This window comes from Dipodomys ordii, unplaced genomic scaffold (genome assembly GCF_000151885.1).
Source record: "Dipodomys ordii isolate 6190 unplaced genomic scaffold, Dord_2.0 Scaffold32, whole genome shotgun sequence".
Lineage (NCBI taxonomy): Eukaryota > Metazoa > Chordata > Mammalia > Rodentia > Heteromyidae > Dipodomys > Dipodomys ordii.
This window is the reverse complement of record NW_012267248.1, coordinates 15793551-15806083: the sequence shown is the minus strand read 5'-3', so window position 1 is coordinate 15806083 and position 12533 is coordinate 15793551. Positions and strand designations below refer to the sequence as shown.

The window sequence follows — 12533 nt, the reverse complement described above, 5'->3', positions numbered from 1 at the left end:
TCACTTCTTTAGTTAATTCCTAGGTATTTTATTTTTTGTGGGGCTATTACAAATGGAGTTGCTTTCCTAATTTCAGCCACACTTTTCTCATTATTGGCATACAGAAAAGCCGTTGATTTATGGGGGTTAATTCATGTTCTCTTATTCTTGCTCAGATACAAGTTGATTAGCATTATACTAGGTTTTTCTGTGGATTTTACATTCACCAAACGGAATGTTCTATTGGTTGGAAATCCTTATCTGTAAACAGTAAAAACTGGGAAAAATAAAGAAAATCAAAATCTCATTTCTGTAACATGACATATTTACATTTCCACATTCTTTCAGTCTTTTTCCATGTGAATTTTTACCTTTTATGCAGATATTGTGTTTCTTTGTATTGTATTATCTTTAAGTAGTTGTACAAAGAAGATGCCATTCAACAAAGTGCTTATAAATTCACTATGCCTTGATCAAGGTCATCTTTTTCAACATTTCATATTGTGTTTTGATTTTTCACCTGATATTATTTTATATACTCTCTGTGTATATGCCCATACTGGGGCTTGAATTCATGGGCTCTTGATTTGGTTGGCAACTGACACTCTACTGCTTAAGTCATACCTACAGTTTGGTGTTTTGCTGGTTATTTGGAGATGGGGTGTCTCTGACTTTTCTGCGCAGGTTAACTGTGAGCCTTGATCCTCTAGGTCTCAGCCTTCTGAGTATTTCGAATTACAGGTGTGCACCACTCATGACCAGCTATTATTTTATACTTTCAAATGTTACTTTATAATACTCCTAATTTTTTTCATCAGTTGTGGGACTTGAGCTCTGGGCCTGTGTGCTGTCCCTGATCTCTTCAGCCCAAGGCTAGTGCTCTACCACTTGAGCTACATCACCACTTCCAGTTTTCTGGTGTTTTATTGGAGATAAGAGTCTCATGGACTTTACTGCCTGGGCTGGCTTTGAACTGTGATCCTCAGATCTCAGCTTTCTTAGTAGCTAGGATTACAGAAGTGAGCCACCAGTGCCTGGCCATTACTCATAATTTTTAATGGTTAGAAATATCTCACTAAATATAAACTGTTTAGTCAATTCTCTATCACAGGTATTAATTTTTTACTTATCACTTAAAAATATTATAAGTAGGGCTGGGAAGGTGGCTCAGTGGTAGAGCGCTTGCCTTGCATGCCTGAGGCCCTGGGTTCAATTCCTCAGCACCACATAAGCAAAAAGAAAAAAGCTAGAAGTGGTGCTATGGCTCAAGTGGTAGAGCGCTAGCCTTGAGCTGAAGAGCTGAGGGACAGCACCCAGGCCCAGAGTTCAGGCCCCACGACTGGACCCCCCCCAAAAAATTATAAGTAATTATACATTTATATAAATATTTTTTCTCCATTTGAATTATTTTGTTTTAATAAACTCCTGAGTGTTGGGCTATGGTTCTAGAGGTGGTACCAATTGTGGTGCTTTTTGTTTGTTTTTGTTTTTTGTTTTTTTGGGGGTTTGTCATGGGGCTTGAACTCTGGGCCTGGATGCTGTTTAGTATTCAACCAGGTAGAAGAAATGGAGACTCTGCCCCTGCTTCAGTGACTTCTTACATATACACGTGATCAGTAAGGAGTCTCCATTGATCAGAAAAAACTCAGATTCAACAAAGTCATTCAACAAGCTGGAATACCTAAGAAAACAAACAACAAAAAGAAGTTAAATGAAAAAGAGATTTGGATTCAATAATTCCCCCTAAAAGCTGTATTATTGTTACTATCACATTATATCACCAGTAGCAGATGAATTTGTTATATATACCTATATGTAATAAATAGGCAGTTATGCATTAATATATAACTACGTACAAGTATATATACTGATATAATGTATATACATGCACAAGATCATGCTGAGATAGATACCATCAGATATGCTGACATTTTCTGTAATAAAGATCTTTATTATAAGAAAATACTCACTCTGCAGTTGGCATTTTATTCAGAATCAACTGTGAAATTGCCTCTAACAACGCCATGGGTTGTTCTAAAGAAAGTGGATTATTTTCAGTCAGTCCTTCAAACTCACAGTTGTTATCTGAGGAATAAGAAACAGTATTTTAATTGCTTTAACTCAATTAAATCTGTATAGCTTCTATTTCATAATTCTGAAGATATTTTGAATTGAAAATTACCCAATCTTGCAGCTATCTTTGCCTTCAGCCTGAAGGGCAAGTATTAAATATCATAATTATCTGTCACTCTGTCTTCTCCAAATAACAGTTGTTCGTGAGAATGGTAGACCTGCAAAGAAAGGGGAAAATTCAAGTCATGATTCTACCCATAAACATGTACTGAATGACGATTACACGTTAAGCAAAATATTAGGCACCAAGAATATAAGAAGTAACAAAGCACCAAGCGCCGGTGGCTCACACCTGTAATCCTAGCTGCTCAGGAGTCTGAGAACTGAGGATCGTGGTTTGAAGCCAGTGTAGACAGGAAAGGCTATGAGACTGTTATCTCCAATTAACCAGCAAGAAAACCAGAAGTGGTACTGTGGCTCAAAGGTGTAGAGTGGTAGCCTTCAGTGGAAAAGCTCAGGGACATAGGCCAGTCCCTCAGTTCAAGCTCCACGACCACCACCAACAAAAGAACAACAACACAAAAAAAAACAACAGGAAGAAGACGATGAAAGAAAAAGAAATAGCAAAACCCACAATACCAGTTTCCAAGAGCTTAAACATCTTATTAGACTTCCGGCTGAAGCCTTTCCCACACTTGCTGACTTGGCTCGCGCTTGGGCCCGGCCCCGCGCCTAGGGGTTTCCAGCGCGTGGAGACTTCGGTCTCGCCATTGGCCCGCCGAGAGGAAGCCCCAGCCGGGAACCCCGAACAGCTTTTCCAGGCAACGCGGGTGACATCGGGCGGCGCGCTTTCCCCACGGAGGTTAACGCCATCAGGGCCGGTGTCCCGGCACGGAAACCGCGCCGGACACGGCCCTGCCACGTTCCCCTCGCCCCCCAGCCGGCTTTGACCCACCACGATCGGCCAAGCAGGCGTCAAACCGGTTTGAGCGGGATCCAGCCAGATGGAACTGGATCGAACCGGATCAAGCCGATTTGAGCCAGATCGAACCGAACCAGAACGAACCGGATCAAGCCAATTTGAGCCATATGGAACCGGACCGGATCAAACCAGATCAATCCGGTTTGAGCCAGATGGAACCGGATCGAGCTAGATGGAACCGGATTGAACCGGATCAAACCGGTTTCAGCGGATGGAACCGAAACCGGTTTGAGCAGGATCAAACCGGAGGCGAACCAAACAGGTTTGAGCCGGATCGAACCGGATCAAACCGAATCAAGCCAGTTTGAGCCGGATCGAACCGGATTGAACCGGGTCAAACTAGTTTGAGCCGGATCGAATCGGATCAAGCTAGTTTGAGCCAGATGGAACCGGATTGCACTGGATCGAACCGGATCAAGCCGGTTTGAACCAGATTGAACTGGATCGAACCGGATCAAGCCAATTTGCGCCATATGGAACCGAACCGGATCAAACCAAATCAAGCCGGTTTGAACCAGATCGAACCGGATCAAGCTGGTTTGAACCAGATTGAACCGGATCAAGCCGGTTTGAACCAGATTGAACCAGATCGAGCCGGTTTGAGCCAGATGGAACCGGTTCGCGCCGGATCGAACCGGATCAAGCCAGTTTGAACCAGATCGAACCAGATCAAGCCGGTTTGGAGCAGATTGAACCGGATCAAGCCGGTTTGAGCCATATTGAACCGGATCGAAACAGATCGAGCCGGTTTGAGCCAGATGGAACCGGTTTGCGCCGGATCAAGCCGGGTTGAGCCAGATCGAACCGGAGCAAGCCAGTTTGAACCTTATGGAACCGGATCGAGCCGGATCAAGCCAGTTTGAACCTGATGGATCCAGATCGAACCGGATCAAGCCGGTTTGAACCGGATGGAAGCAGATCGAACAGGAGCAAAACAGCTTGAACCAGATGGAGCCGCATCAATCCGGTTTGAACCGGATGGAACCGGATCAAGCCGGTTTGAACCGAATCAAACGCCGGATGGAACTGGAATGAACCGGATTGAACCGGATCAAGCCGGTTTGAACCGAATCAAACCGGATCAAGCCAGTTTGAACCGAATCAAACCGAATCCGGTTTGAGCCGGATGGAACTGGAATGAACCATCGAACCGGCTCGATGGGGCCGGATGGAACCAGTTCAAACCGGTTTGAGCCGGATGGAACCGGATTGAACCGGATCAATCCAGTTTGGAACTGGATCAAGCCGGGTTTTAGCTGGATGGAACTGGATCAAGCCAGTTTGAACCGGATCAAGCCGATTTGGCCGGATTAAACCAGATCAAACCGGTTTGAGCCAGATGGAACCGGATCAAGCCGGTTTAAGCCGGATGGAGCCGGATCAAGCTGGTTTGAGCCGGATGGAACCGGATCAAGCCGATTTTGGCCGGATTGAACCGGATCAATCCGGTTCAAGCCAGCTGGAACCAGATCGAACTCAATCAAGCCGGTTTGAGCCAGATCCAGCCGGATGGAACCAGATCGTTTATTTGTTTTTGTTTTTTGTTTTTTTTGGGGTTGGTCATGGGGCTTGAACTCTGGGTCTGGGTGCTGTCCCTCAGTTCTTCAGCTCAAGGCTAGTGCTCTACCACTTGAGCTACAGCACCACTTCTAGTTTTCTGGTGGTTTACTGGAGATAAAGAGTCTCACAGACTTTACTCTCTGAGCTGGCTTTGAACCGTGATCCTCAGATCTCAGCCTCCTTAGTAGCTAGGATTACAGGTGTGAGCCACCAGCGCCTGAGTTGTGTGTGTGTGTGTTTAATGATTCTTTATTCTACCAAGAGGAGAGGATAAAACCTCATACTTTTCCTCTTGACATCATATAAGACTACCAGCCATTCTACTGTCCCCAAATATTCTTCCCCAGAATTCCCAAAGTGCCATATTCTAGCTTTTCATCTATGGTGTCTGTTCTTTGTCTCTTCTGTGCTCACCTTTTGCTTCAAAGTTTGTTTCTATTAGAGCTGAGATCTAAGCTGATTGTGCTTCACTTTTACCTTACCCTTTAACTGTCTCATTCCCTCCACAGTGGGCTTTGGTTATGAATCATTAATCACATGATATCCCATGATATCCCAGCCACAAGATACCTATCTCTTCAAGAGGAATCTTATTCTCCTTGTTTCTAGTTTTATTCCCTTTAAACCATATTCCTTCACAGAACCAGAGTTGTATCCCAATATGTAAGATGGGTCATGTCCTCATCCTCTAAAAACACTTCAGTAGATTTCCACTGTTCTTAGGCAATCATTGAGATTCCAAAATAAAGATCTTATGCCTTCCTGTCCCTCTCACCACTCCAGCCCCTCTGATTTCTTTGTATATATGGCCAACATCTTACCTGTGTGTCTACCAGCATTCCTCTTCTACCTGTGTCAGAGTAGATCCTACACATACCCCAGGACTTAGAAAGGCCTTTTCCTGAGTGCAAGGCAAATTTATTCTCCTCTGCTAATCTTCAAGTTCCTTCTCCAGTGATACCACTGACTATGCTTTCTCAAGGCCAGTTCCCAGATGCATCTATTCCCTAGGACATGTGTCCTGCCTGGGTGTAGGCCAGATATGTGCTTAAATCTATAGCAAGCTCTCAGTAGCCAGAACCTATGAGGGAGAACAGTGAGCCCTGAGTGCATTGCATGTGTATGAATGAGGCACAGAGCCTAGCTACAGTCCCTTACACTGCACACAACCACCCATGCTGCATATTAAATTCACAACATCTTCTCTCGGGCTCTTCAGAGTAGTGGTGGCTCCCCCTGCTCCACCTGGTTTTCTTCTCAGTTCTGTCAAAAACAAACAAATAAACAGAAAAAATACACAAGCAAACCAAAAAAAAAATAACAGGTGGGCTGGCAGGACAATATACAGACCTGCTGTTGTTCCGAAGCTTTGATTGACATTCATCTTGTCAGTGTTGCTGATCTGGGTTGCTTGCCTGATAGGATAACTCTGAAATTACTCCTTGAGGATCCGAGCTAGTATTCACCAGGTTGTTGGTTTTTGTTTTTGTTTTCTTAATCAGGTTTTATTTGCCTCTGGTGCTTGTATCAAAAATTTAAGAAACAGAAAGCCCAAATTCCAAATGATAAAAGGGACCTCTCCTCCCATGTATTTAAAGTGTATCACACATCTTGACGTTGGACTATGGACTTTGTCCATAACCTGGTACCATATATGGCTGGGCCTTTAGAGGCTGTTCTGGTAAAGTGATTGGTAAGCTGTAGGTCATAAAATGTATACAATATCCCATGGACATAGGCCATTGTTACACCTCCTTTGCTATGCCCCTGCATCTGAAGTGGTATGTATGATGTCGGCAAGTCAGGTGCTCTGAGTGGTCTCAGATAGCAGGCCTGGCCCAGGCATTATAGGCTGGAAATCTATACCCACACTTGGATCACAACTAATCCAGGAAGGACAGATTATTATCCCATTCTCACCCTAGGGTAAAAATGTTTGCATGTGATCAATATGCAACAAGAGCTGGCTGTCAGCCTGGCACCAGTGGTTCATGCTTGTATTCTTAGTTACTCAGAAGACTGAGATCTGAGGATAGCGGTTCAAGGCCAGTCCAGGCAGGAAAGTTCCTGAAGTGGAGGTGTGGCTCAAGTGGTAGAATGCTGGTATTGAACAAAAATAGCTAAGAACAGCACCCTGGACCTGAGTTCAAACCCAGACAGGCATCAAAAAATAAAAAGAAGAAGAGGAGGAGAAGCAGCAGCAGCAGCAACTAGTTCTCTCTAGTTGTCTTCTTCAGAATGTTATCACATCAAGCACTGGTGGTGTTGTCTGCTGCTGACAGATCAGACCACAACACTCAACAGCAGCAGCAGCAGCTGAATCAACCTCAATGCCTGATCCTTGATTCTTCCTGCTAAGTGTTCCTTTCTCTTTTACATTCCTGATCACAAACTGGCAGAAATATATTTGCTTATGGCCTTTTTCAACACACTATCTTATCTTCTGCTCTCCCTTGAGAGGGCCATATCCCCAGATGAATTGCAATCATGGTGTACTTTTAACAGGTTCCAACAGAAAACTTTGATCAGAGCAAAACTACAAGTAAACTTTGAAAGGAAGAGGTAGAAGATGCTGCTCCTGGAAAAATGAGCTGACATGGATGGCTAGGAATAAGTCCATAAGTAGAGGAAGCTGAACCAGTAACTAACTTCTATTTAGTCATTAATCTGAGGTAGCAATTCTTTTTGTAGTTCCATTTTTGCAAAAGATAAGAACCTGTTATTTCTCTCTTATAGTGGTGGTGTAATGATCTTAACCTCATAAGTACATAAAAACATCTTATTTTTAAAAATTTTACCTAATGTTTAAAATTATCTTTAAGTAGTTGTCCAAAGAGGTCTTAATTCAACCCATCAATTATATGAATACAGTGCATCTTGGTCAGTGTCTTTCCTTCCATTGTTCTTTCCCATATTTCTCCTACATTTCTTATGTTTGAGCCAGTGCCCTGAATTAATTTGCACTTATTAAATGAATAAATAAATGAACAAGCAAATGAAGGAAATCTTGATTGATAAGGATGCTTTGTAGAAATTATTTGAATCCTCCATCTCATTTCATATCGGAACTGGTTTTGCAGAACTTGGTTTAGACACAGCAATTTGAAGGCCTGATGTGTGGTAAGGAGAAGTGTGGTTATAGATGAATAATGTCTTTCCACAGTGTGAGTCACCTCACACCCATCAACCTCATCTGATAACGGTCCTTGGCAGATCTGCCCTTTTGCTGGGGATTCCCCAGAGCTATCACCTCTTGCTTGCCCTGATCATGCATAGGGTTGCCAGGCACCCATATGTAAACGTGGTGCAAGAGGAAGTAGGGGGAGAACAAGAGGGCAAATTTACAACAATGAACCCTGACAATGTGCATTTATGGGGACATCATGAGCATTTTACCTCAGGCTGCTATTTTTTTTAATGCTGACAGGAAGATGAGGTGGACAGTAATGGAAAAGGTGACTAAAGCACTGTTAACAAGGAAGCAATGTGTCATTAAATATATTGGTCTAACAAAAGCATTTGCTTCCTCTTCCCTCCTACAAAAGTTATCATCTTTTAGTATAATGGGGGGGGGTAATGGGCAGGGGGCAGGATGGGTCAGCATCAGTTGTAACTGCCTCTCCTGTGCTTTCTGATTCTAACCTTGCCCCTCACATACAATAAGGGGAAAATGAAGTGTGACACATGGGGCTCATTGCTGCACCTACACTTCAGTCTAACAAGATGGTCTTTATCTTTGTCCAGATAAAAGACACTTAACTAGGGCTTTCTATGGTAAGCTTTCAAATAAAGAAACTAAAAGCAGTTGAAGCCCAATAAACGTTCATTTTGAAAATTTCTAAGAATGAGAACATCATGACAGAAACAAGCAAGATTCCACACTATAAGGAAATACTTTGCAAACTGTTATGCTAACAAATCAGAGAATCTGGAAGAAATGGAAGAATTCTAGAAAATGTTGATATACCCAAACTAAACCAAGAAGGTTTAAACAACTAAAAAAATCCCTAACAAGTAATGAAATATAAATGGCAATAAAAGACCTCCCACCCAAGAAAATCTCAAGACCAGATGATTCACAGCTGAATTCTATAAGGCCTTCAAAGGAGAATTCATTACAATACTCCTCAAACTCTTCAATGAAAGTGAAAGGCAAACATCACATTAAACTCATCGATGAAGCCAGCATAACCCTCATCCCAAGACCAGATAGGGACTCATCAAAGAAGAGAATTATAGACCCATATCTTTGCTGAACATCAATGCAAACCTTCTCAATAAAATTCTGACCAACATAATTGAACAACTAACAAAAAAGTCATACACTATGATAAAATGGGATTCTTTCCAGGGATGCAAAGCTGGTTCAATATATGCAAGTCAATTAATGTAATTCAACACATGAGCAAGAGCAAGGACAAGAACTATATGATCATCTCAAGAGATGCAGAAAAAGCATTTGACAAGAACCAACCCCCCTTTATGATAAAAAAAAAAGCTCTGGAGAAACTAGGAATCCATGGAGCATTCCTCACAAAGCTATATATGACAAACCCACAGCCAGCATTATACTTAATGGTGAAAAGTTAAAACCATTTTCTCTAAGATCAGGAACAAGACAAGGATGTCTGCTTTCTCCTCTCCTCTTCAATACAGTATTGGAATTCCTAGCTAGAGCAATAAGGCAAGAGATAAACATAAAGGGAATCCAAATAGAGAAAGAAGTAAAACTCTATCTCAATGAGAAGAGCAAGGCTGAAATCAGGAAAGCAACCCCTTTTGTAATAGCCTAATGAAAAACACCTAGGAAATAACCAAAGACAAGAAGGATCTCTATGATGAAAGTTTAAAAACCTGAAAAAGGAAATCAAAGCAGATTTAAGGAAGTGGAAAATCCTTACATGCTCCTGGATTGGAAGGAGTACTATCATGAAAACGGCGATACTGCTCAAAGCTATCTACAGAATCAATGCAATGCCCATCAAAATCCCAACAACATTCTTCAATGATATAGAAGAAGCAATCCAAAAGTTCATATGGAATAATAGAAGACCCTAAATAGGAAAAACAATCCTTAGCAGGAAGAACAGCACTGGAGGAATATCAATATGAAGTTTCAAACTGTATTACAAATCTGTAGTAATAAAGTCACCTTGGTACTGACACAAAGAATAGGCTTGAGAACCAATGGAATGGAAACCCAGAAATGAATCCATAAACATATAGCTACCTAATATGTGATAAGTGAGCTAACACAGGATGGGACTAATAGTGCTGGCAGAATTGTCTATACATATGGAGAAAAGTGTAGTTAAATCCTTAGATATCACCCTGCACCTGAGACAACTCCAAATGGATCAGATACCTCAATATAAGATCAGATGCCCTGAAAATATTACAGAAAGGGATATGGGAAACTCTAAGCCTTCTTGGTGCAGGTCAGAACTTCCTAAGTAAAGATCCAGAATTACAACAAATCAAAAAGAACTAGATAAATGGGAGCGCATCAAGCTGAAGAGTTTCTGCATGGCAAAAGACATAGCTAGCAAGATAAACAGAAAGCCCACAGAATGGGAGATCTACTAGTTATACATCGGACAAGGGCCTCGTACCAAAATATACTTAGAGCTCAAAAAATTAACCCCCCCAAAAAATCCTTAAAGAAACAACAACCCAATTAGTAAGTGGGCTGAAGAGATGTTTGATATCTCTAACCATAAAAGAAATGCAAATCAAAACAACATTCTGCCTCAACCCAGTTAAAATGTCCATTATCAAGAAAACTAACAATAACAGATGCTGGTGGGGATGTGGCCAAAAGGGAATGCTACTATACTGTTGGTGGGAATATAAACTTGTTCAACCACTCTAGAAAGCAGTATGGAGGTTCCTCAAAAGACTAAACATATAGCTTTCCTGTGACCCAGAAATCCCACTTCCTGGCATCTATCCAATTGACTAAAAACCAACTTACACTAATGCCACTGACACCACCCTGTTCATTGTAGTATTGTTTGCCCTAGCCAAGATATAGAATCAACCCAGATGTCCCTCTGTGGATGAATGGATCAAGAAAATGTGATATATATACACAATGGAATTCTATGCTTCCATCAGAAAGAATGACATTGCCTCATTTGTGAGGAAATGGAGACTTGGAAAGTATTATACTAAGTGAAGTAAGCCAGGCCCAAGACACATAGGCTGCATGGTTTCCCTCATTTTTAATAACTAGAATGTGCCTATAAATCTACAAGCAAACCCAATGGATAGTTGGATAGTAAAAGACAAATCATTATACTTGGACATGATTAATTAAAAAGCATTCTAAACATTCACACAATGAGAACAAAGGAGGATATTCTTAGGAGAGGATTACAAAGGCTCAATAGCTATCTGCGTATGATTATATAAAATGATACTTATTGAAATGAACTCCAAGAAATGGAAGAAAGAGATTTTTTTTTATTTTTACTGTTTTCCATTCTTTTTCTTTTCTCTTTTACTTCTTTCCTTTTGTTCTTTGGTTTATTCTGTTCTATCCCTATTTTTTATTTCAATACCCTTTGTCTTGTATATGAGTTAATCTGAATTGGAGAGAAACAGTGGGACAAAAGGTGAATCAATTCAGCAGTAAAACACACTAGACACAATGTTGGAATTGAGCTATACAATGTGGCGGGGAGGGAAGTTGGGAGAGGAAAAACTGGGAGAGAATGAGGGAGTAGGTGACACTGTTTAAAAAGAAATGTACTCATTACCTAATTTATGTAACTGTAACCACTGTGCACATCACCTTTACAATAAAGTTTTAGAAATAAAAAAAATTTCTGAATAAAAGGTAAATGAGGGGCTGGGAAGGTGGCTCAGTGGTAGAGCTCTTGCCTTGCATGCATGAGGCCCTGGGTTCTATTCCTCAGCACCACATAAGCAGAAAAAGAAAAAAGCCGGAAGTGGCACTGTGGCTCAAGTGGTAGAGTGCTAGCCTTGAGCTGAAGAGCTAAGGGACAGTGCCCAGGCCCAGAGTTCAGCCTCCATGACTGGATTCCACCCCCCCAAAAAAAGGTAAATGAAAGTCAGTATATCAAATGTCTCCTAAAAACATTTTGAGGGAAATCAAAGCCTTGGATTTCTCTAAATCATGCCATTACTTCACTTTGAACTCAGAACCTCATGCTCTTGCTCAGCTCTTTCATTAAGGCACTGTACTCCTTAAGCTAGGTCTCTACTTCTGACTTCATCTGATTAATTGGAGATAATGTGTAGGACAAGTAGAAAAAGTCAAAGGCTATGTACATATGACCATATAAGATGATGTTAAGTGAAATGAAACCCAAGATAGGGACACAAATTTTTTTTCGTTCTTGCTATTGTTTCTAACATACTTATAATGTACCATGTGATTTTTTTTTTGTTTTTTGTATGTTCCTCCCCCACAGTATAACCCCCTATTTTCACTATAGTTGATGTCGGTGCCTTGCATCTATATATATACTTCTCTAATTCGGGGAGAGGAAGGGAAAAAATGCTTAAATAAGGATACAGGTTGACCCATTGTAACAGTGAGATGTACAAGACATTATGTTGAAAAGGAACTTCACAACTTGGTGGGGGCAGGAGGTGGGTGTAGTTGTGGAGGTAGGAGGGAAGGGATGGTAGGGATAAACAAAGGAGAAAATGGCAATACTTCCCAAGGCTATCTACAAATTCAATGCAATATCTATCAATATTCCAACCTTATTCTTCAAGAAAATAGAAGAGACAATACAAAAATTCATATGGAACAATAAAAGACCCCGAATAGCAAAAATGATCCTTAACAGAAAGAACAGTTCTGGAGGAATATCAATGCCAAATTAAAAACTCTACTACAAAGCCATAGGAATCAAAACAGCTTGGTACTGGCATAAGAAGAGACCTCAGAACCAATGGAATAGAA

At 41.3% G+C, this 12533-nt stretch overlaps 1 long non-coding RNA gene across 1 annotated transcript; it reads right to left on the bottom strand.

Annotated features, from left to right (window-relative positions):
* Positions 1–1568: 1568 nt before the first annotated feature.
* LOC105985957 lies at positions 1569–2453 on the bottom strand. The gene is made up of 4 exons (XR_001175085.1): positions 2359–2453; positions 2162–2270; positions 1950–2064; positions 1569–1660 (listed from the first exon to the last, which is right to left on the bottom strand). It is a non-coding gene; the product is annotated as an uncharacterized LOC105985957 (long non-coding RNA).
* Between the last annotated feature and the right edge of the window lie 10080 nt (positions 2454–12533).